This window comes from Aegilops tauschii, chromosome 1 (genome assembly GCF_002575655.3).
Source record: "Aegilops tauschii subsp. strangulata cultivar AL8/78 chromosome 1, Aet v6.0, whole genome shotgun sequence".
NCBI lineage: Eukaryota > Viridiplantae > Streptophyta > Magnoliopsida > Poales > Poaceae > Aegilops > Aegilops tauschii.
In genome coordinates, this window is record NC_053035.3 from 324,484,976 (window position 1) to 324,511,061 (window position 26,086).

At 46.6% G+C, this 26,086-nt stretch overlaps 1 long non-coding RNA gene across 1 annotated transcript; it reads left to right on the plus strand.

Annotated features, from left to right (window-relative positions):
• The first annotated feature begins 18,296 nt into the window (after positions 1-18,296).
• Positions 18,297-20,012, plus strand: LOC120976967 (uncharacterized). Its single transcript, XR_005773690.2, has 2 exons — positions 18,297-18,462; positions 19,239-20,012. It is a non-coding gene; the product is annotated as an uncharacterized lncRNA (long non-coding RNA).
• The last annotated feature ends 6,074 nt before the right edge of the window (positions 20,013-26,086 follow it).

The following is a 26,086-nucleotide window of genomic DNA, read 5'->3' on the forward strand; positions in this document are numbered from 1 at the left end:
TAAGGGGCCGAACTAGTATAACCCTCGTGTTCATTGTCCCGTTTAACCCCTTCAAGCTTCCTAGTTGCGATGGCTCCACGACTAAGTCCTAGCACGAGGACATCTGCCGTGACAATTCCACGACACTCACCGTGTCCACTGTGTGCTCCTTCTTCCTCCTTCCACCTCGTCATCGCTGGTTCGAGCCACGGCCGGAGAGAGAGATCAGTGCAAGGGAGGAGAGGGCTAGAGCTAGGGCTAGTCGGAACCTACATTTCCGCACCTAGTTAGTGTAGCTAGTTATTTCCTAGTTTCATAGCCTTCACCACACAAAACAGATCCACGTAAAGGAATAGTCACGAGTGGTTTTTTTTTTTTGCAGGAAATAGTCACGTGTGGTTGTGGGTCTAAGCTTAAACCAAGTTTTGTTCTTTGTTGATTGGGTGCATGCACTGTGTACACACTAATGAGCTACAGATGGGACAACCCCTAATGATGATCACACACTAAACTTAACTAAAATTGATGCTGCTAATAAAAGATAATTGAGTAATGCAGTGTGCTTGACAATAAGAGGCACTCAAGAACTCAGAGGCATCTTACTGGCATCACGGCTCACAAAATGTGTATAGTCGTATGTACTATGATGCATATTGAGTTCACTATCGTATCAGTATATATAACTTTATGGGTCCAGGATAATTAAACAACCCACTACTTAATTAGAGATCTGCTTAAGGGTGGCGTAACGATGGCTACCTCGAACTGGTCCATGCATCATCGTGCTGCATTTTGTTCTAAGTAAGTGGGAAAGATGTTAATGAAGAAACTGGCTGAACAAAGAGAACAAAATCCGAACTGTTGATTGCATGATTGCACCAGTAGAAAGGCAACTATATGTTGCAATCTTGCGTAAATAAGAAGTTATACATTTCTATAACATATGTGCAAAGAGAAAAAGAAAAGGAGAGGCGCTCCCTGTAATTGGGTCGTACAGTTCTATCATATAAATTCCTCATAAAGCTAGGACGCCATGATAAAAGAATCCAATGCTACATAAACGTCGGCAACGGCCCCAGTTACGTCTAAGCTATACATAATTGATTCTTCACTAATCTAGAAGGACCCACACGATATTTTCGTACCTGGTCCCTCCGTTTCTAAATATTTGTCTTTCTACAGATTTCAACAAGTGATTAAGAAAAAGGGTTTTCCCCCGCTTTATATTACAAAGCAACCATATGATACAACCAACGATAGAAGCTGGGGCGGAAGCAGCACAATCACGCCCAAAAGAAATGAAAGAGAAAAAGAAAAGTAACAAATGCCGATAACGGCGGATCGACAAAAACGACGAAGCTTCACGACCGCTGCGTCCACCGGAGATCGTCCACCAAGCTCCGAGACTCCTAAGCGCCGGTACTAATCAACACCTTCAAGAAGGGACGGGACAATGACGACGCTGCTGCCAAGGGTTTCCCCCGGTATGCGGCGAGGAGAGAGAAAGGGTAGCCCCGACGCCCTCCAGGAAGGTCCGGCGGCACCCTTAGGCGCCACTGCGTCGGTGATGGCCAAGCCAACAGGGATTTCTCCCGATCCCAGCCTCCACCTCTGTCACTTCGGGGCTCGCCATCAAACCAACCACCACCCTGCGCCAACACGGACACGAAGCTTCCCACGCTGTCTCACCACGGCACCGCGAAGATGGTCTGCACAACGAAGAAGAGGAGCCGGGACTAGGGCAGCAGCACCGTCGGCATACAAGAGGGCCCCACCTCCACCGTCCACGACGATAGCCGACCGGACGCCATAGCAGGAGCCTACCGGGCCCGCGGCCCCACAGGCCCGACCGGGCCCTCAAAGGCCCGGACAGCTCCCGCCTCCGCGCAGCAGCTGGCACGCCGTCGGCGTCACTGCCCCAGTCCAACCCGCTCCCCTGCCTCTCCATACAGAAGGCATCATGGTCGCGCCGGAATCGACCCGCAAGGACCCATATGAGGCCCTATGGGCCCAGATATGGGTTGGGGACGCGCCACCGGCCGCCCAACACCACCGGGCCGCCCCGTCGCCAAGAGGTGGCACCACCACGGCGAACGCCGCCAGCCTCCGCCACCCGGACACCGGACCACCACCGCCGCCTCCCCCCACCCCGGGAAGGAGGAGCGCCCGCGGGTAAGGGACGGCCCGCCGCCGCCGACACCACCTGGCAAGATCTGGGGGCGACCGCCGGCGGCGAGGGGAGGTGGAGGACGGAGGGGGCGGACGAGGTGGAGGGGGGCTGCGCCGCCCCAGCCGCCTCCTGGGGAGACGGCGGAGGCAGCGGGAGGGAAGGAGGGGAGCGGGGGGAGGCGGGACGGGACACCCGCGCCGGGCGGCCGGCGGCGGCGGGAAGGGGCTAGGGCCCGCCGGCGGCGGGGGAAACCCTAACGGGAGCGGGGAAGCGATTTCAACAAGTGATTACATACGGAGCAAAATGAGTGAATCTAAACTCTAAAATATGTCTATATACATCCGTATGTGATAGTCCATTTAAAATATCTAAAAAGACAAATATTTAAAAATGGGTGGAGTATATAATTTCATGGAGATTGTCGATATTACTACATATATTATTCTCGTGCATGTAATTTTATCCTTTGAACATCTGCTTGCATGCATGCTGGATATAAGAGATAAATAATCAACTTACGAGTGTTGTAATTATACGTGTAAAAATGTATTGCGACTAGTATATATTCATGCATGTGATCCGAACTGCCACTTTTTTTCCCAATAGAGTTCAATCCTTTTTTTTTAGATGACATGCATAGCGTAGCTAGTTTCTTCCCTCAGTGTTGTTTTGACCCTCAGTGTTTTTTAGATGATATTTTTTCCAGGGCAAGGCATATTTGAAGGGGTCAATGGCCCAGAAAAGGGCCAACTAATTGAAGGCATATTCATTCTTGTTTGCTAAATATATAACACATCAGTATTCACTCAGTAGATTCTTAGTTTTATTTTCAAAACAAAAATGAAATCCATGAGATATGTTCAGTGGGCCATCACAATCCACACCCAGTTAATTAAACGGCTAGGCAAAGTGTAATAGTGACACTACCACTCCCAGAAACTACATTGTTGACTCCTTTTTACCAAGACGTTTGAATTTCTTTCTTGCTTGATCTTCCAGGATCCTTAGTGTGACTGTCCCCACCATGCACCAATCGATCGATTCCTTTCAATCATTCAGGGGTAGCAAAAGCTACAAGGTAGTACGAAAAAGAAAGGGAATTCCCTATTAAGTTAGGTCAGGTAATTTCTAGGGTTCACCCTTGTCAAGTTTTATAGTGCCTACTTGGTACTTAATTAATCAAAGATGTGTCCATTAAGATAATCCAAGTTGTTCATGCACAGTGATGAAAGACGACGTGGAACTTATTCTATTACAAAGGATGACGTACCGAATGTAGCTGGCGATATATTATCCGAATTAATCAACTCACGGGTCCGTGAAATCTCCACTTGATCGAGATCCGACTGCTGACATTTTCTACTGAATTTATTTTCTATTTTTAAGAGAAAATAATGTTAATTATCTGATTTCTTGCAGTAAAATGTCAACTATGCTGTTCACGTGAAAAATGAGAAAATTAACATGATAACAGCTGATTATGTCTGTCCATTGTAATCACAAACCATTTTCTGTTCACCAATGTGGTGCATTAATTTATGATATATACTAATTGACTGTTAAAATTAGCTACTGAAATTAATGACTCAACAACGCCATGATCCATGAGTGTCTAGGATTTTCAATGATTTTTTTGTCACTAATCAAAACTAGCTTTCCCCAACCTATGAACTAAAATAAATAGAAGTACATGTGGCACCAACCTGTTAATTGCCAAGGGGCAGACCAATAATGATTCGCTTTCACCGTAATGTTAGGATATCCTTCTAATGTAGCGCCGAATCAAATAAATTTTTTTTAGAAAAGGAGGATGACCCCCGGCCTCTGCATCTGGAAGATGCATACGGCCACTTTATTGATTATTCTCGAGGATTGTACAAAATATTACAACAATGTGCCTGAATCCACCATCTTGGCAACATATGCCGCTACTCCTATCCAATATGATGAGGGGGTGCTAGCTGGGCCACTACCCAAACCACTCACCTAAGCCTAACATCAAAAGCCGGAAGCCGAAACTCATTCGGAAGCCCAGCCGAGCCACATACCGGGTCTAGGGCACAATCCGGTCAGACTCACTCGTGTGTCGTCACCGCCATCTTCCACAGGTCTTCAGATCATATTGAGGCTTCTACCTTGTCTGGCCACTCTGCCATCGACGTAACCATGACGCCAGACAGCAACCTCCTCCTGCGCGAGCCCATCTCCGCGCATCGGACGCCGAGCCTCCACAGCGCCATGCCATCGATCTCCGCCGCCATCAATGTGTGAGATGAAGCACCGCTCCACCATCCCTCCAGCCATCACTTGCTCCAAAACGATGCCCCCAGAAGGGAAAGCGATAGAACGCTATCATCATCCGATCCGGAAGACCCAGATCAGAGGTTTCCCCCTGAGCACCCCAAGCCTGATGGCGCCGAGCGCCGAATCAATGGAGCAGACTTTACATATCTAGTATATTCACAGTAGTTGGAACTACATTCAGGTGCATGCAATCAGTCTACCTATTAGAGTAAGTGATGATAGCCTAATGCACCAACCTATTCCTAAATATATATTGAGTATGCTCTTTAGCAGTAAGTACGTATGTGTCCAGCTAGTGATCATACATAAATTGACCCTGATATTAAAAATCAGCGGACAAGTCCTCAAGTTTCATATAATTATATATAAAACCATGTTTTTTGCGGATTATATAAAACCATGTTAATTACACACCTTCGGAAAATGCACGTTACGTTGAATTCATCTGCTGTAATTATACCCTCTTTTTGCACCTGTGTATATGGCAACCTATATAATATAAAGAATTTAGGATTTCGCCTGATTTTACATTATTACTTGGGCAACCCTTTTGTGATTAATTAATGGAAGGTGAATCTTTTGCCTCCATTTTAAAAAAAAATTAACAATGTTCCTAATAACAATATATGTTTGAGCGCCCGTCTGGGACATTGTTCTTACAAAAACAAGCAAGTACTCCAAATGAAAATTGAAATTGTTTGTGCCGTCGCAATGTCGTCCTGTAGCATCACCTCAATTAAGATACCCCATACGCAGACGCAATTAGTGCAACTGTGTAAGATAAAAGCAACCGATTAGGCCTAAAAGTAGAGTGCACTTGTCACCATCTTGAAGCAACGCCCAATCATTCTCCTACTCCCCATTGATACCACGCTGCCGTGACTACCACGAGCAAAGTACTGTTGGAAAAGATTTTCTAGAATCTGCAAATGAGTTTGTACAGTTTAGTTTGTTCTTTTTTCTAGATCCAGTTTAGTTTACTCTTTTCACATGTGTACGTACGTAGATATCGATCAAAATATGGTTTAATATATTTTGATATAGCATATATATCTATAATGCGTAGCACGACATCAAAACTTAATATTACCAACTTTAAGTTCATCCTCTGCTTTGAGGCCATGTCAGGCCTCAAGATCAAGTTCGACGGCAGCAAAGTGGTGGTCGAGTTACCCACCTGAGAAGCAGCAACGGATTGCGGGCAACCTTAATTGCAAGTTGTCCTCTTTACCGATCACCTACCTTGGAGCGACACGAGGATGCTGGTATGAAACTTTGATCTGCTAGTAGAGGGATGAAGGCAAAGGGAGGTTTACTTCCAAGGGAGCAAGACCGTGCTCATCGACTCTTGCCTCTCTAGGCCCCCCCTCCCATGCATATGATGGGGTTGTATGTACTAAAGGAGGCAATGCATGGTGTGTTTGACAAATAGGTGTTCCATTCCTCTTGGCAGGGGGCCAACGGACACCATAAGTATCATATGGTGAAGTCGGCAGATATGTGCTTCCCCAAAGACGAGAGGATCTAGGTATTTTGACGCCTCGGTGTATGAACATGGTAGAAAGGAAAGGGGGAAAAGAGGGAGAAAAGCAATCGTGAGTACTCATCCAAAGTACTCGCAAGCAAGGAGCTACACTACATATGCATGGGTATATGTGTAAAGGGCCATATCGGTGGACTGAACTGCAGAATGCCAGAATAAGAGGGGGATAGCTAATCCTGTCGAAGACTACGCTTCTGGCAGCCTCCATCTTGCAGCATGTAGAAGAGAGTAGATTGAAGTCCTCCAAGTAGCATCGCATAGCATAATCCTACCCGGCGATCCCCTCCTCGTCGCCCTGTTAGAGAGCGATCACCGGGTTATATCTGGCACTTGGAAGGGTGTGTTTTATTAAGTATTCGGTTCTAGTTGTCATAAGGTCAAGGTACAACTCCGGGTCGTCCTTTTACCGAGGGACACGGCTATTCGAATAGACAAACTTCCCTGCAGGGGTGCACCACATAACCCAACACGCTTGATCCCATTTGGCCGGACACACTTTCCTGGGTCATGCCCGGCCTCGGAAGATCAACACGTCGCAGCCCCACCTAGGCTCAACAGAGAGGTCAGCACGCCGGTCTAAATCCTATGCGCGCAGGGGTCTGGGCCCATCGCCCATTGCACACCTGCACGTTGCGAGGGCGGCCGGAAGCAGACCTAGCCTAGCAGGCGTTCTAGTCCAATCCAGCGCGCGCCGCTCCGTCGCTGACGTCAAAAAGAGCTTCGGCTGATACCACGACGCCGAGTGCCCATAACTGTTCCCGCGTAGTTGGTTAGTGCGTATAGACCAAATGGCCAGACTCAGATCAAATACCAAGATCTCGTTAACCGTGTTAAGTATCCGCGGACGCCGACCAGGGCCAGGCCCACCTCTCTCCTAGGTGGTCTCAACCTGCCCTGTCGCTCCGCCACAAAGTAACAGTCGGGGGCTGTCAGGAACCCAGGCCCACCTCTACCGGGATGGAGCCACCTGTCCTTTTAGCCCCCTCATCAAAATCACTTGCGGGTACTCAACGAGCTGACCCGACTTTAGTCACCACATGTGTCATGTATATAAAGTATATAGTATATACCCGTGATCACCTCCCGAAGTGATCACGGCCCAGTAGTATAGCATGGCAGACGGATAAGAGTGTAGGGCCACTGATGGAACACTAGCATCCTATACTAAGAAGTAGGATAGCAGGTAAGGGTAACAACTGTAGCAACAATGATAGGCTATGCAGCAGAATAGGATTAACCGAAAGCAGTAACATGCTACACTCTTCTAATGCAAGCAGTATAGAGAAGAATAGGCAATATCTGGTGATCAAGGGGGGGCTTGCCTGGTTGCTCTGGCAAGAAGAAGGGGTCGTCGTCGATGTAGCCGATCACAGGGGTATCGGCAACGGTCTCGGAGCCTACCGGAAAGAAGTAACGGAGGGGGAACACAATAAATAACAGAGCAATCAAATGTAACACAAAGCAAGACGCGGCAATACGTTGTGCTAGGAGTGACGTAACGGAAGGATATGTGATACCAACGAGGGGGGGGGGACATCCGGGAAAGTATCCCTGGTGTTTCGCGTTTTCGGGCAAATGAACCGGAGGGGGAAAGTTGTGTGTTTGCTATGCTAGGGATGTGTGGCGGGCGAACGGGTTGCGTACCCGGATTCGTCTCGTCGTTCTGAGCAACTTTCATGTACAAAGTTTTTCCTTCCGAGCTACGGTTTATTTTATATTAATTTTAAAAGATTTAAATCCTTTTTAGGATTTATTTAATTATTTTAAATCAACATTATCCAGAATAGTGTTTGCTGACATCATCATGACATCAACAGTCAACTTTGACCATTGACCGGTCAAACTGACAGGTGGGCCCGTTCGTCATTGTCTTAGACTAACCAAGCAGGTTTAATTAGTTTAATTAAGTCATTATGTTAATTTAACAGATTTAATTAAGTTAATTAATTGTCTAATTAATTAATTAATATTTTCTAATTAATTTTCTAGTTCTTTTTTTAAAATGGGGGCGTGGGGCCCATATGTCATAGGCTCTGGGGGAGCCTAGCGGGCACTGGGCGATTGGGCGCTGCGGGCGTCAGCCCGTTTGGGCGCCTGCCCAAGCCAGTGGAGGCGTCGGGCGCCGGCGGCTGCAGCGAGGTGCGTCGGGCAGGAGGCGGCAGTGGGGAACGGCCACGGGTGGAGCGGTTGGGGCGGCGGCCATGGTGGAGCAGGGAGGCATCGGGACGGTGTAGGGTGGCGGCGGCCGTGAGCGGGCGCCGGAGCGCGTGCGGCGAGGGGCGCGGCCGTGCTCGACCGCAAGGCAGAGACGGGGCGGGGGCGAGCGGACTGCATGGGCGCAAGGTGGATGAGCGCGGTGACCGCGGACGAAAGGAAGGGGAGGCGGAGGCCGAGGGCCTCACCGGCGTTTGTAGGGGCACATGGGCGTCGAGGCTCGGGGGCGACCCGTGGGGAGGAGGACGGGGACGATCGACGGAGACGGGGAGGCGGTCTGGGTCGCCGGCGACGAGTGCGGCAGGGCGACCGGGTCGAGGGCGCGGCGCCGGAACGGCGGCCTCGACTCGGGACGAGGAGGAGGTGAGGAGGCGAGGCAACGGGGTCGAGGTGGCGACGGCGTAGGGCGACTGGCACCGGCGAGGTTGTCCGGCGAGGGAGGGCACTCCAGGCGGCGGCGGTTGGCGAAGGGGCTCGAGAACGCTCCCTCGATCCAGATCGGATCGAGAGGGGGGACAGCGACGTGGGGAGTGGGGGGATGTGTGCGGTCGGGAGTTAGGGTTTCGGTCGGCTGGGGCCATATAGGCCAACTAGGTGGGCCGGCCTGGCCTTTTGGCCAGATGGGCCAAGGTGCCTAGTAGATTATGTCCTCTTACCTTTTTTTATTTACCTTTTCTTTAGTGTTTTCTTTTAGTTAGTGTTTATTTTTGTTTTAGAAAAATACCAAAATGGCACCTAATTTGATGTTACTAAATATGTCACTGCCACATTAACTTGTTACACAAACTAAAATAGTTTGTAATTATTTAATATTTAAAAGCATTAAAGTAATAGTTTTCGCTACTGCTTTATTCGCTTAATAGTATTTGAATATTTTATAAAGGTGTGGTTTCTCCACCACAATTACCTATGCATTATTTGGTCCACTTTGAACATTTTAGATTTAATGTTTGAAACTTTTGTTGTTTAACTTGATTTCGAATTTGAATTTAAATCGTTTTCGAACTAACGCAAGATTAGTAACAGTAATCGAAGTGACGTGGCATCATTAGCAAAGGGTTACTGTAGTTTAATTATCCGGGCGTCACAATTCTCCTCCACTACAAGAAATCTCGTCCCGAGATTTAAGAGGTAGTGAAAGGGGGGAAGGCTTGGTAACGAATCTAGCGGGTCTTCTCATCCTGGCTTGCTCTTCTCGAAGAGGTCGGTCCAATATATTGATGTCTTCATTTCTCTGCTTTAGGTCATCATGATGAAGTCGGCGTCCTTTCTTCAGGAACTCCATCGTACTTACGAAAGAATAAAGGGTGGGCATTCCGGGAGAACAGACCTCTGCAAGGTTGACTATCTGGTCAATAACATTGGGGAAGGTGGCGGAAAGTAACTCTCGAATTGAACTTAAGAAGATATCGAGAGCCAGTAAGAAGGTACCATGAGAATTTTAAGCGGGTAGACAATCGTTCGATGCCTGAACAAAGTGTGAAAGGGGTCCAGAGCAACGAGAAATAGTATTGCGCCTGATACCAGAATAGATGACTAGGAAGGTGGCCCATGAATTAAATACGAAGCCAAGCGTGGGGAATAACCATTAGAAACAGGGTTGTATAGGAGAGTCAGGTTTCGATCCTGTGGAACTGTGGGTTATGGGCCCACCATGTGGGTTAAAAGTAGGAAGGGCAGAGACGTCTTGTGTGATCATGCAAGCAAGGCATGTCAGATGGTAGCCTGTCGATTATGCCGGCAACAACGTCGATACCAAGGGCGAGGGACGAACAGAACCATTTTCCTGCTCGTTGAACGAGGCGGACCAATAGGCAAAGTTCTCGTCCATCGGTGGCTACCGGAATGTCATCAACAGTAGTAACAGGGTCTTCCTGATAGAATTGTACACCGAGGTGTTTACATAAGCAGGAGAATATTACTGCTTAGATCATACATATCACAAGAAAGGTTAAACCAAACAATGGAAAGGAAAATATGATTATCAGATTAAATAGAACAATGGAAAGGAAAATGTGTTTAAAACACATATTTCAAGGGTATATCCTTCCCAAGGACAAGCAGAGCATGATATCCATAACAGGATATAATGTAGAAAACTCTTTAGGTAAGGGAAGAGAAATTTCATGACATTACCCATACAGCGGTGTTTGGATAATTGAGCAGCAAACATTTAGCATTGGGCTTCAAATGTTCTTGTTAAAAATCGGAGTACCATAGACATGCTTCGAGATAGCATTGACATGGTCATCAGGTGAAGATCGGACTTTGGAAACACAAAGGATCCATCAGGAATAACTTGTAGAATAAGTCTTACAATTTTCTCATGGAAGAATGGATAACCTTGCTAAAAAGGAATCTATAACAATATGGCCTCCAGCCAGGTGTGCTAGGCATTACATCACCTTACTGGGTCACATAAAGACCATTGTTATAACTCTTGGAAATATGTTCCAACCATCATATCTGACCGAGATTCAGATCTGATTGGTGTCAGGATAACTCAGACTCAGGATGCCTGAGAAGAAAGGTGCAACACAAATTGTCGAGATGACATCGAAGATTCTCGGGAGATGAACTATGGAAGCGAGTTCCGAACAAGGGTTCATCATTAAATCAAGGAGAGGTGAGGAGGTGACTGATTGACTCAGCGACAATCCATTGAGATTTCCAAAAGATGGATTTCCACAACTATGTGAACAAGGAGATAACATTAGCTAGATCGAATGACTTAATGATGTATGCTCGAGGAAAACATACACAGTTAAACATTGGTTGAAATGTGCACCCGAAATATGGGCTAGGTAGCAAGATCAATGTTCGAATGATGATTCATTAAGCCATAGACGTAGAATGAAACTATCGACCAATAACTTCAAAGCAATAGGGTTGCTAGAAGTTTAGAATTTACACATCACAGACCATTTGTCGGTATTTCGTCTAGAAACAACACGAGGACCAAGAAAGAATGGTGATGGTGAGAAGTATCACTGTACCAAGAATTCTTAAGAGGTGGAGTAATCCTCACGACATTCTTGACATAAAAGATGGTAATACTCCAAGGTAGAACATATCATAAGCTAGATAGCAGGGAAATCAAGATACAACACAAAATATGAACAAGTTTGTGTTGGGGGAGGCAAGAATGTTGTCGATGATAACACAATTCATCGAGGGGCAAGGATGGTATTTCTCATCCTGAATTTCGACACACAACTTGGAAGAAGTGAAATTGTTGACAATGATCACAACAAATTTGTCGAGAGGTTTTCAAGAAGATGTAATTGATCGACGATGACATCAAGTCAAAGGAATGATGAAAGCGAAAGGTTATTGGAACCACGGGTAGGACACAAACTCGAAATCAAGTTTGCTGTTCAAGGAGAAGTGATATGACGAGGAAGATCGACGCGAGATTAGCTCACTGTCGAAATTTGTGCGCTGGGAAGGACCAGGTAACACAGTTAAAATCGGCACGATAATGACATAGCCGAGCAGGCTAGGGATGACGTGATCGAGTACGAACTCGTAAGCAAAGGAGATTACTAAGAGTTATTTAATCGTGATGCGGACTCGATTCAGTTATCGATGTCCTTGAGTGTTTAATAACTCGGAGCCCGTGAAAAATTGGAATCAATGAGAATGTAATACTTGATGGAGAACTCATAAGAAGTTATGTAGTTCCGTGATAATCTCGAGATACCAGGGGGTAATACTCGACGACAAACCAAAGTAGAGGTTGGACTGGGGTATTGCTCTACAGAAGACAAGTGCTTAAACTTGTACGAGAAATGGTATTTAAAGGAGAACATGCTCGGAACCACGATTGCAAAAGGCCAGATCCCAGATATAAGATGAACTTATACCGAGGGAATAATTAACTTAAGAGAAGCTTTAATGATAAGATCTACATCGTGTCCATGGGCATGAACACAAAGTTCAAGGTCGACTCCCACTTCTCCAATGCATAACCTTTCATCCACTTCTCGTTATCGAAGTTGTAGTGTTGAAAAGTTATCTGGCGAAGCACCAGAAGAGTATGACTCGTGAAAACTTCCGGGTTCACACGGTCTTAGAGAAGGTATAGGTTCAACCCATCGGGGCATCTTAGAAACATATACCACAAGCTTCAAGAGTAAATATCACCAGCTCGAAAGCAGAGCAAGGTTGAGAAAGTAGAGGATACAATTTACCAAAGGCATTATGTATCCGAGGGAAGGCTCACAAGGTTATTGAATATGAAGGACGCCGTCGGATAAAATCCATTAAAGGATCTGTCGGTCCATAACAGAGCTGATGTGAGCATCGGCACACAACCAGAGGAAGTAACAATGCAAAGGCATTGGATTATAGAAACAACTGACTAATCCAGAGCTCAAATGCAAAGGAATTATGACTTTCAAATCAAGGGATCAGAAGCAATGTTCTGATTAGGGATGGATAAGTTGAATAGTCTTAGGGATACAATCGATAGTAATTTGATTAGTCGAGAACCAGCTCCTGTTCAAATGACATCTGAGCCAGAAGGATGAATTCTAGGATCTGATTGAGGATTGCGAGCATTCTCAACAAATTGAATCAACGGACTCAAAATGATAATGACAAGAGATGCCAATAAGATTACGAGACTTAAGATTAATCATAATGCAAGTAAGCAAGAATTTCAAGAGCAAAAAGGCTCCTGAGGATTTTCGGAAGATCGAATGGTATTTTGAACACTTTTGTGGAATACTTGAATCAACTGGGGATGAGCGGATACTTGGTAAGTGCGAGAATTATCCGTAGGGGTATTCAGGTGACAAAGAACAGCAAGGCAGTAGGCAAAAAGGATTCTCGAAACAACGACGAGTATTTCGGGGTATCTTGTAATAACAAGACCAACTAGGGATGAATGTAAGAATGAAAACTGCATGTAGTTATCCATAAGGGTTGACGGTGGAAGGGGAATTGCAAACGCGATGAACACAAGTTCTCGGGTTAACAGCGGGGGGTATCTTCAGGGTCTTCTAATGAATCAAGCCATCATCTGGAGTGAAGTGGCTCTCCGGGAGAAAGTAGTTACGAGATCCTAGTGTTAGGGTTAGCAAAAATCATTTAACCCGAATAGAAGAGAGATTAGAGTCCCAGAGTAAAGATCGAGGAGTAAAAGATCCTAATACCACCCAATGGTGACGTGGGCCCATAAGCCACACAGCCATGTTAGTAAAAGTTTTGCAATGTCTAGACTCGACTTCGGTCAAGGAGTGTGGAAGGGGGATTCCTACAGGCAGTCGGCTCTGATACCAACTTGTGACGCCCCCGATTTGACTGTACACTAATCATGCACGCAAACATGTACGATCAAGATCAGGGACTCACGGGAAGATATCACAACACAACTCTAAAACATAAATAAGTCATACAAGCATCATAATACAAGCCAGGGGCCTTGAGGGCTCGAATACAAGTGCTCGATCATAGACGAGTCAGCGGAAGCAACAATATCTGAGTACAGACATAAGTTAAACAAGTTTGCCTTAAGAAGGCTAGCACAAACTGGGATACAGATCGAAAGAGGCGCATGCCTCTTGCCTGGGATCCTCCTAACTACTCCTGGTCGTCGTCAACGGGCTGCACGTAGTAGTAGGCACCTCCGGGGTAGTAGGAGTCGTCGTCGACGGTGGCGTCTGGCTCCTGGGCTCTAGCATCTGGTTGCGACAACCAGGTAGAAAGGAAAGGGGGAAAAGAGGGAGAAAAGCAACCGTGAGTACTCATCCAAAGTACTCGCAAGCAAGGAGCTACACTACATATGCATGGGTATATGTGTAAAGGGCCATATCGGTGGACTGAACTGCAGAATGCCAGAATAAGAGGGGGATAGCTAATCCTGTCGAAGACTACGCTTCTGGCAGCCTCCATCTTGCAGCATGTAGAAGAGAGTAGATTGAAGTCCTCCAAGTAGCATCGCATAGCATAATCCTACCCAGTGATCCCCTCCTCGTCGCCCTGTTAGAGAGCGATCACCGGGTTATATCTGGCACTTGGAAGGGTGTGTTTTATTAAGTATCCGGTTCTAGTTGTCATAAGGTCAAGGTACAACTCCGGGTCGTACTTTTACCGAGGGACACGGCTATTCGAATAGACAAACTTCCCTGCAGGGGTGCACCACATAACCCAACACGCTTGATCCCATTTGGCCGGACACACTTTCCTGGGTCATGCCCGGCCTCGGAAGATCAACACGTCGCAGCCCCACCTAGGCTCAACAGAGAGGTCAGCACGCCGGTCTAAATCCTATGCGCGCAGGGGTCTGGGCCCATCGCCCATTGCACACCTGCATGTTGCGAGGGCGGCCGGAAGCAGACCTAGCCTAGCAGGCATTCTAGTCCAATCCGGCGCGCGCCGCTCCGTCGCTGACGTCAAAAAGAGCTTCAGCTGATACCACGACGCCGAGTGCCCATAACTGTCCCCGCGTAGTTGGTTAGTGCGTATAGACCAAATGGCCAGACTCAGATCAAATACCAAGATCTCGTTAAGCATGTTAAGTATCCGCGAACGCCGACCAGGGCCAGGCCCACCTCGCTCCTAGGTGGTCTCAACCTGCCCTGTCGCTCCGCCACAAAGTAACAGTCGGGGGCCGTCAGGAACCCAGGCCCACCTCTACCGGGATGGAGCCACCTATCCTTTCAGCCCCCTCATCAGAATCACTTGCGGGTACTCAACGAGCTGACCCAACTTTAGTCACCACATGTGTCATGTATATAAAGTATATAGTATATACCCGTGATCACCTCCCAAGGTGATCACGGCCCAGTAGTATAGCATGGCAGACGGACAAGAGTGTAGGGCCACTGATGGAACACTAGCATCCTATACTAAGCAGTAGGATAGCAGGTAAGGGTAACAACTGTAGCAACAATGATAGGCTATGCAGCAGAATAGGATTAACCGAAAGCAGTAACATGCTACACTCTTCTAATGCAAGTAGTATAGAGAAGAATAGGCGACATCTGGTGATCAAGGGGGGGCTTGCCTGGTTGCTCTGGCAAGAAGGGGTCGTCGTCGATGTAGCCGATCACAGGGGTATCGGCAACGGTCTCGGAGCCTACCGGAAAGAAGTAACGGAGGGGGAACACAATAAATAACAGAGCAATCAAATGTAACACAAAGCAAGACGCGGCAATACGTTGTGCTAGGAGTGACGTAACGCAGGGATATGTGATACCAGCGAAGGGGGGAAAACATCCGGGAAAGTATCCCCGGTGTTTCGCGTTTTCGGGCATATGAACCGGAGGGGGAAAGTTGTGTGTTTGCTATGCTAGGGATGTGTGGCGGGCGAACGGGCTGCGTATCCGGATTCGTCTCGTCGTTCTGAGCAACTTTCATGTACAAAGTTTTTCCATCCGAGCTACGGTTTATTTTATATTAATTTTAAAAGATTTAAATCATTTTTGGGATTTATTTAATTATTTTAAATCAACATTATCCAGAATAGTATTTGCTAACGTCATCATGACATCAGCAGTCAACTTTGACCATTGACCGGTCAAACTGACAGGTGGGCCCGTTCGTCATTGTCTTAGACTAACTAAGCAGGTTTAATTAGTTTAATTAAGTCATTATGTTAATTTAACAGATTTAATTAAGTTAATTAATTATCTAATTAATTAATATTTTCTAGTTCTTTTTTTAAAATGGGGGCGTGGGGCCCATATGTCATAGGCTCTGGGGGAGCCTAGCGGGCACTGGGCGACTGGGCGCTGCGGGCGTCAGCCCGTTTGGGCGCCTGCCCAAGCCAGTGGAGGCGTCGGGCGCCGGCGGCTGCAGCGAGGTGCGGCGGGCAGGAGGCGGCAGTGGGGAACGGCCACGGGTGGAGCGGTTGGGGCGGCGGCCATGGTGGAGCAGGGAGGCAGCGGGACGGTGTAGGGTGGCGGCGGCCGTGAGCGGGCGCCGGAGCGCGTGCGGCGAGGGGCGCGGCCGTGCTCGACCGCAAGGCAGAGACGGGGCGGAGGCGAGCGGACTGCACGGGTGCGAGGTGGACGAGCGCGGTGACCGCGAACGAAAGGAAGGGGAGGCGGAGGCCGAGGGCCTCACCAGTGTTTGCAGGGGCACATGGGAGTCGAGACTCGGGGGCGGCCCGTGGGGAGGAGGACGGGGACGATCGACGGAGACGGGGAGGCGGTCCAGGTCGCCGGCGACGAGTGCGGCAGGGCGACCGGGTCGAGGGCGCGGCGCCGGAACGGCGGCCTCGACTCGGGACGAGGAGGAGGTGAGGAGGCGAGGCAACGGGGTCGAGGTGGCGACGGCGTAGGGCGACGGGGCACCGGCGAGGTTGTTCGGCGAGGGAGGGCACTCCGGGCGGCGGCGATTGGCGAAGGGGCTCGGGAACGCTCCCTCGATCCAGATCGGATCGAGAGGGGGGAGAGCGACGTGGGGAGTGGGGGGATGTGTGCGGTCGGGAGTTAGGGTTTCGGTCGGCTGGGGCCATATAGGCCAACTAGGTGGGTCGGCCTGGCCTTTTGGCTAGATGGGCCAAGGTGCCTAGTAGATTAGGTCCTCTTACCTTTTTTTATTTACCTTTTCTTTAGTGTTTTCTTTTAGTTAGTTTTTATTTTTGTTTTAGAAAAATACCAAAATGGCACCTAATTTGATGTTACTAAATATGTCACTGCCACATTAACTTGTTACACAAACTAAAATAGTTTGTAATTATTTAATATTTAAAAGCATTAAAGTAATAGTTTTCGCTACTGCTTTATTCGCTTGATAGTATTTAAATATTTTATAAAGGTGTGGTTTCTCCACCACAATTACGTATGCATTATTTGGTCCGCTTTGAACATTTTAGATTTAATGTTTGAAACTTTTGTTGTTTAACTTGATTTTGAATTTGAATTTGAATCGTTTTCGAACTAATGCAAGATTAGTAATAGTAATCGAAGTGACGTGGCATCATTAGCAAAGGGTTACTGTAGTTTAATTATCCGAGCGTCACACAAGGGAAAGTTATGGGTGCAACTTACAAACTCCAAGCACCTACAAGGTTGCCCTCTCCTAGCTTGTGACCGTCAGGAGCGATCCCTGTTCTGGAAATTTATCCACTTGATTAAGTACCAGCTTCTTCATAGGCGACGGAGAGGGTGCCTTTTTTTCGCTTGACCCGTGGCTCGGTAGGAGTGCACCTAACGCTAGATTCTTGGCCCTGTTTGCGATTTGCTCAGATCCAATGCTTTTGGTAGCCTTGGCTGCCCATTATGGGTATTAGAAAACTCTGTTTCGACAAACATTTGGCCCTAAGGAAGCCTTTGCTTGGACTGAGTTGCCGGGGGGCTCCCCTTTGTTCTTGGGTTCCCCAAATGTTGTGTCATGGCTCCTTGCCCTCTCGAGGCTTTTTCCATCAGGTCAAAACTATTCCGCAAGAAGACCCTCTCTAAAACTGTCTTCTTATGTGTAGTTCATAGGGTCCAGGTCAAAACTACGCTGCAAGAAGACCCGCTCTATTACTATATTGTTATGTGTAGGCGTGGCGATGACCTGGACCCTATGGACTACACATAGAAAGATAGTTATAGAGCGGGTCTTCTTGGGTAAATAATTGGCATTCCTGCAGTAGTGGCACCCGAACACGCGCATAACCTATATAAAGGTGAATCATATCCTTTATGTGTGTTTACTTGTATATCTCGAGGATGGTATACTACTTGACACTTCTACCTCGCGCACATTTAGGTTTGAGCAGAAAATCACATATGGCATGGAGGAGGCCAGGCACAACAGAATGGCTACACCATCCAAGAGGAAAGCATGGAAGCATAGAAGGAACCATTGGATGAAGGCACAGAGCGCCAAGACGATTCAATGAATTAGTACTGCCAAGTTGGACATTCTAATCCATTGTCCGACTGATGTTTGTTATGTTGGACAGTCTGAATTGATGTCCGGCTTGCTGAATGCTCTCCGGACACTATCGGATATTTCTACTTATGGCAATAATATACGACATGTAGGAATGTCCGAATTTGCCTGCCGTGCATGAAAGTTGGGCCAGCCCATGTATATTTCCCTTCCTCGCTTACCCCTTCATGGGCGGACCCATATATACCATTCCCCTCCTAGATCTAGGGTTAGCAAAAGCAAAGACAGGAATGGACATTGATAGAGCTTTGCTCATCTACCCTCCCCCTTGTGGTAATCCTCTATGTTGGAGAAGAATCCATTGGAGTAGAAGGCCACCCACTTGGTGAGACTCTAAGGAGTACAAGGGGCCAATCAGGTGAACCCTCCATGAGCACACAAGACCTCCTTCTATGGAGAATATGTATCTTGTATTACATCTTGTGTGTTGATTTGTGCTAGTTTTCCTTGTGTTTCCTCTTGATTTCCTCCAATTTCTTCGTGTCCTTCCTCAAATCCATCCCCAATTTGTGATAATCAGGTCACCCAACGACTTAACCTATATCATTTGGTGTCATGAGCAAGGTTGCCATCAATTGGACCCCCTCCCCTCAATCTGCTAGCCTTGTTTTGTTTTGTCTTGCCCAAATTTAAAATTTCCTGAAAATAGCCCAAAGTCAATTTCAAGCTCTCCGTTGGATTTCATGACTTTTGGTTGGTTTTGATCCATCGATCTCATGCAAAACTAGTTGATCTACCTTCCTTTGCATGGATTTAGCCCAATTTTTCTTTCCCCACTTTTTTGAGCCAGAAAATCGATTTGGTCCACCTCGGGTTCATCCTGGATCTTCCTGTGCATGTTCAACATTGCTTGGATATGCCTCGGATGCTCCGTCATGCCAAATCCGCTGACTTGAATTCATATAGTCTAACCTTCTATAGAGAGCAAACAAAAAAATTAGCATTGGGTGTTTTGGTCATATCTTCACATCCGGATTCCGGTTTGGTGTTCTTGGGCTCATTTTGAAGATAAGAAAATGTTCTTGATCATCACCTATGTTTCCACGTCATTTAGTTGAAATGAAATTTCAGTATTTTGGCATCTTTCCTATTCCTTCCACTATGTAAACTTGAAGACGTGTGCATCTTTGTCAGTTTCACACACAGGCCCAATAATGGGGCACCCCTTTCGGCTTTGGGGCCAAGCCTCCCTTGCGGCTAGGGTTTGGGGCCACCCCTTTGTGATGAGGACATCACTACTACAGTAACACCCACAACTCCTGCTGCTACATATAATGGACCAATTACTAGAGCTCGTGCACGCCAACTAAATTATCAGGTACTTTCGTTTCTTGGTAATGATTCTAATGTTTATGAGAATACGATGTTGCCTAAACTGGATACTTTTGTTTTGCTTAAAATGAAGGACCCAACATGGACAAGAAGGATGAACATTGAAGCATGATTAAGCACGGAGATGATGGCGTGCGCAAGGGCAACGAGAACAGAGTTTCTGGTGGAGTTTTTCAGCACTTTGGTGCCACCATGATGACATCCAAGGACATGGACAAAATAAAAAAGATGGCCTTTCATAAATTAAGCCCATAACTTAATATAGGTGTCGCGTCACCTCATGTTTGGGCCAGGCCTATGTAATGTCGGAATACAAATCGGTAGGATATTTTTAGAGTCCTTATTGTAGTGGAAGTGACTCAGGAGGTGTTTTAGTACTGCCTTGCCAAGGGTGGGCAAAATCCCCTCTCCTTTCCCCAATAAATACAACCCTTAAGGCAACGTTTAGACTTGGATTTTGTTTAGATTAAAAGCTCGCCATAGCTGCAACTTCGCATTCTTCATTTGTGTTCTACGACCAGACCAAGACGTCACAGAACCCCACTTTCATTAATAAAACTTTTCTCTTAATATTCACAATATTTAGATTGCAATTTTAGTTTCTTGCTTGTTCTTTGTTTGCGTGCAGGAAATAGACCTTCATGGTCAGGTTGATCGTGCTCCGGCGTGGTCAATAACCTCTCGGAGTTGGTTTAGAGATTGCTAAGGCGCGACGTGCTCGCACATTCGTAGCTAGATCGTCAAAGTCTACTTCACTGAAAACGAAAGTCACCACCTCATCGAAAGACGGGACACCTTTGCCTCTATCACTTTGGTGCGCCGACCTAGGGGGGAAGGTAGTCCCTCCTCCAAGGTGGCCACCCCTCCCTACGTCTATAAATATGAGAGGGGCAGCCCCATCCAAATGCATCTCATCTTGCATGAAGGTTGTCCTGTCTTTCTCTCTCTCTCTCTCTCTCTCTCTCTCTCTCTCTCTCTCTCCCCTCTCGGTAATGTTTCTACGCCACGAGGCTGCTCCACTCCACCTCTAGTTCTCTGGCAGAGTTCCGTTCTGGAAGGTGGAGCCTTGTAGAAATAGTGATTTCGTACACATGGATACCAGCAGAGGGATCATCTCTTTGATCCTAGTTCGAGGGATAAAACTCTCGTGGTTAGAAAGTTTAATCCTAACCGCGGGATTCTACACCAACTCTTCTCTCTGCTGCACTATAGTTGGTAATTAGAGAATAGGCGCTTGCCCGGTTTTACCAAACCGAAGCCCTTAATACTGAAGGAAATATGCCCTAGAGGCAATAATAAAGTTGTTATTTTATATTTCCTTATATCAATGATAAATGTTTATTATTCATGCTAAAATTGTATTAACCGGAAACTTGATACATGTGTGGATAAATAGACAAAACACCGTGTCCCTAGTAAGCCTCTACTAGACTAGCTCGTTAATCAAAGATGGTTAAGTTTCCTAACCATAGACATGTGTTGTCATTTGATGAACAGGATCACATCATTAGGAGAATGATGTGATGGACAAGACCCATCCATTAGCTTAGCATTATGATCGTTAAGTTTTATTGCTATTGCTTTCTTCATGGGAGGTCAAGGAGGCTTTAAAAAGGATGAAAGGAGGCAAGGCGATGGGCCCTGACTGTATCCCCATTGAGGTGTGGAAAGGTCTCGGGGACATAGCGATAGTATGGCTAACCAAGCTTTTCAACCTCATTTTTCGGGCAAACAAGATGCCAGAAGAATGGAGACGGAGTATATTAGTACCAATCTTCAAGAACAAGGGGATGTTCAGAGTTGTACTAATTACCGTGGAATTAAGCTGATGAGCCATACAATGAAGCTATGGCAGAGTCATTGAGCACCGCTTAAGAAGAATGACAAGCGTGACCAAAAATCAGTTTGGTTTCATGCCTGGGAGGTCGACCATGGAAGCCATTTTCTTGGTATGACAACTTATGGAGAGATATAGGGAGCAAAAGAAGGACCTGCATATGGTGTTCATTGACTTGGAGAAGGCCTATGATAAGATACCGCGGAATGTCATGTGGCGGGCCTTGGAGAAACACAGAGTCCCAGCAAACTACATTACCCTCGTTAAGGACATGTACGATAATGTTGTGACAAGTGTTCGAACAAGTGATGTCGACACCGATGACTTCCCGATTAAGATAGGACTGCATTAGGGGTCAGCTTTGAGCCCTTATCTTTTTGCATTGGTGATGGATGAGGTCACAAGGGATATACAAGGAGATATCCCATGGTGTATGCTCTTTGCGGATGATGTGGTGCTAGTTGACGATAGTCGGGCGGGGGTAAATAGGAAGTTAGAGTTATGGAGACAAACCTTGGAATCGAAAGGGTTTAGGCTTGATGGCGGTTTCAGTACTACTACGTGTGAGGAGGAGGAGGTTAGCCTTGATGGCCAGGTGGTACCTCGGAAGAACACCTTTCGGTATTTGGGGTCAATGCTGCAGGAGGACGGGGGTATTGATGAAGATGTGAACCATCGAATCAAGGCTGGATGGATGAAGTGGCGCCAAGCTTCTGGCATTCTTTGTGACAAGAGAGTGCCACAAAAGCTAAAAGGCAAGTTCTATAGGACGGCGGTTCGAGCCGCAATGTTGTATGGCGCTGAGTGTTGGCCGACTAAAAGGCGACATGTTCAACAGTTAGGTGTGGCGGAGATGCGTATGTTGAGATGGATGTGTGGCCACACGAGGAAGGATCGAGTCCGGAATGATGATATACGAGATAGAGTTGGGGTAGCACCAATTGAAGAGAAGCTTGTCCAACATCGTCTGAGATGGTTTGCGCATATTCAGCGCAAGCCTCCAGAAGCTCCAGTGCATAGTGGATGGCTAAAGCGTGCGGAGAATGTCAAGAGAGGGTGGGGTAGACCGAATTTGACATGGGAGGAGTCCGTTAAGAGAGACCTGAAGGATTGGAGTATCACAAAAGAGCTAGCTATGGACAGGGGTGCGTGGAAGCTTGCTATCCATGTGCCAGAGCCATGAGTTGGTTGCGAGATCTTATGGGTTTCACCTCTAGCCTACCCCAACTTGTTTGGGACTATAGGCTTTGTTGTTGTTGTTGTTGTTGTTGTTGTTGTTGTTGTTGTTGTTGTTGTTGTTGTTGTTGTTGTTGTTGCTTTCTTCATGACTTATACATATTCCTTTGACTATGAGATTATGCAACTCCCGAATACCGGAGGAACACCGTGTGTGCTATCAAACGTCACAACGTAACTGGGTGATTATAAAGATGCTCTACAGGTGTCTCCGAAGGTGTTTGTTGGGTTGGCATAGATCGAGATTAGGATTTGTCACTCCGAGCATCGGAGAGGTATCTCTGGGCCCTCTCTATAATGCACATCACTATAAGCCTTGCAAGCAATGTGACTAATGAGTTGGTTACGGGATGATGCATTACAAGAAACTTGTCGATAACAATATTGAACTAGGTATGAGGATACCGATGATCGAATCTCGGGCAAGTAACCCGATAACAAAGGGAATGACGTATGTTGTCATTGTTGTTTGACCGATAAAGATCTTCGTAAATATGTAGGAACCAATATGAGCATCCATGTTCTACTGTTGGTTATTGATCAGAGATGTGTCTCGATCATGTCTACATAGTTCTCGAACCCGTAGGGTCCGCACGCTTAACGTTTCGATGACGATTATGTATTATATGAGTTATGTGATTTGGTGACCGAATGTTGTTCGGAGTCTCAGATGAGATCACGAACATGAAGAGGAGTCTCGAAATGGTCAAGAGGTAAAGATTCATATATAGGATGATAGTATTCGGACACCGGAAGTGTTCTGGCGGTACCGGGTACGTATCGGGTCACCGGAAGGGGTTCCGGGCACCCCCCCCCCCCCCCCCCGGCAAAGATATGGGCCTTATTGGGCCAAGGGCAGGACAAACCAGCCCCTAATGGGCCAGTGCACCCCCATATGGGCCGGCCTAAGTGGAGAAAGGAAAAGGGAGGAGGAAAGGAAATAGAGGGACTAGGATTCCCCCTTCCTTTCCCCTCTCCCCTCTTTCCTTCCCCCCTCCGGAGATGAGGAAAGGGGGAGGCCGAATTGGAGGAGGCCCCCAAGTAGGATTCCTCCTACTTGGGGCGCCCCATGGTTGTCCCCCTCCCCCTCCCACCTATATATATGTGGGTAGGGGGCGCCTAGAACACACAACAAACATTGTTAGCCGTGTGTGGCACCCCTCCTCCACAGTTTACGCCTCCGGTCATATTCACGTAGTGCTTAGGTGAAGCCCTGCGCGGGTCACTTCACCATCACCATCACCACGCCGTCGTGCTGACGGAACTCTCCCTCAACACTTTGCTGGATCAAGAGTTCGAGGGATGTCATTGAGCTGAACGTGTGTACAACTCGGAGGTGTCGTACGTTGGGTACTTGATCGGTTGAATCGAGAAGACGTTCGACTACATCAACCGCGTTAAACTAATGCTTCCGCTTTTGGTCTACGAGTGTATGTGGACACACTCTCCCCCTCTCGTTGCTATGCATCTCCTAGATAGATCTTGCGTGATCGTAGGAATTATTTTGAAATTGCATGCTACATTCCCCAACAGTGGTATCAGAGCCAGGTCTATGCGTAGATGATATGCACGAGTAGAACAAAAAGAGTTGTGGGCGATGATAGTCATACTGCTTACCACCAACGTCTTATTTTGACTCGGCGGTATTGTTGGATGAAGCGGCTCGGACCAACCTTACATGACCACGTTCATGAGACCGGTTCCACCGACAGACATGCAACTTGTTTTTCATAAAGGTGGCTAGCGGGTGTTTGTTTCTCCAACTTTAGTTGAATCAAATTTGACTACGGCCGGTCCTTGTTGAAGGTTAAAATAGCAAACTTGACGGAACATCGTTGTGGTTTTGATGCGTAGGTAAGAACGGTTCTTACTAGAAGCCCGTAGCAGCCACGTAAAACTTGCAACAACAAAGTAGAGGATGTCTAACTTGTTTTTGCAGGGCATGTTGTGATGTGATATGGTCAAGACATGATGTGATATACGTTATTGTATGAGATGATCATGTTTTGTAAAAGTTATCGGCAACTAGCAGGAGCCTTATGGTTGTCGCTTTATTGTATGAAATGCAATCGCCATGTAATTGCTTTACTTTATCACTATGCGTTAGTGATAGTTGTAGAAGCAATATTGGCAAGATGACAACGATGCTACGATGGAGATCAAGGTGTCAAGCCGGTGATGACGGAAATCATGACGGTGCTTTCGAGATGGAGATCAAAGGCACAAGATGATGATGGCCATATCATGTCACATATTTTGATTGCATGTGATGTTTATCTTTTATGCATCTTATTTTGCTTAGTACGGAAGTAGCATTATAAGATGACCCCTCACTAAAATTTCAAGGTATAAGTGTTCTCCCTGAGTATGCACCGTTGCGACAGTTCGTCGTGCCGAGACACCACGTGATGTTCGGGTGTGATAAGCTCTACGTTCACATACAACGGGTGCAAGACAGTTTTGCACATGTGGAATACTCGGGTTAAACTTGACGAGCCTAGCATGTACAGAGATGGCCTCGAAACACTGGAGACCGAAAGGTCGAACGTGAATCATATAATAGATATGATCAACATAGAGATGTTCACCATTGAAGACTACTCCATCTCACATGATGATCGGACATGGTTTAGTCGATTTTGATCCCGTGATCATTTAGATGACTCGAGGGATGTCTATCTAAGTGGGAGTTCTTAAGTGATATGATTAATTGAACTTAATTTATCATGAACTTAGTCCTGGTAGTATTTGCATATCTATGTTGTAGATCAATAGCTCGCGTATAGCTCCCCTGTTTTAGTTTTGATATGTTCCTAGAGAAAACTAAGTTGAAAGATGATAGTAGCAATGATGCGGACTGGGTCCATGATCTGAGGATTATCCTCATTGTTGCACAGAAGAATTATGTCTTTGATGCACCGCTAGGTGACAGACCTATTGCAGGAGCAGATGCAGACGTTATGAACATTTGACAAGCTCGGTATGATGACTACTTGATAGTTTAGTGCACCATGTTTTACGGCTTCGAACCGGGACTTCAAAAATGTTTTGAATTCCATGGAGCATATGAGATGTTCCAAGAGCTGAAAATGATAATTCAGACTCATGCCCGTGTTAAGAGGTATGAGACCTCTGACAAGTAGTTTGCCTACAAGATGGAGGAGAATAGCTCAGCTAGTGAGCAAGTGCTCAGAATGTCTGGGTACTACAGTCGCTTGAATCAAGTGGGAGTTAATCTTCCAGATAAGATAGTGATTGACAGAGTTCTCTAGTCACTATCACCAAGTTACTAGAACTTCGTGGTGAACTATAATATGCAAGGGATGATGAAAGCGATTCCCAAGCTCTTCACGATGCTGAAATCAGCGAAGGTAGAAATCAAGAAATAGCACCAAGTGTCGATGGTTAACAAGACCACTAGTTTCAAGAAAAAGGACAAGGGAAAGAAAGGGAACTTCAAGAATGACAAGCAAGTTGTCACTCCCGTGAAGAAGCCCAAAGCTAGACCCAAGCCTGAAACTGAGTGCTTCTACTACAAAGGAAATGGTCACTGGAAGCGGAACTGCCCCAAATACTT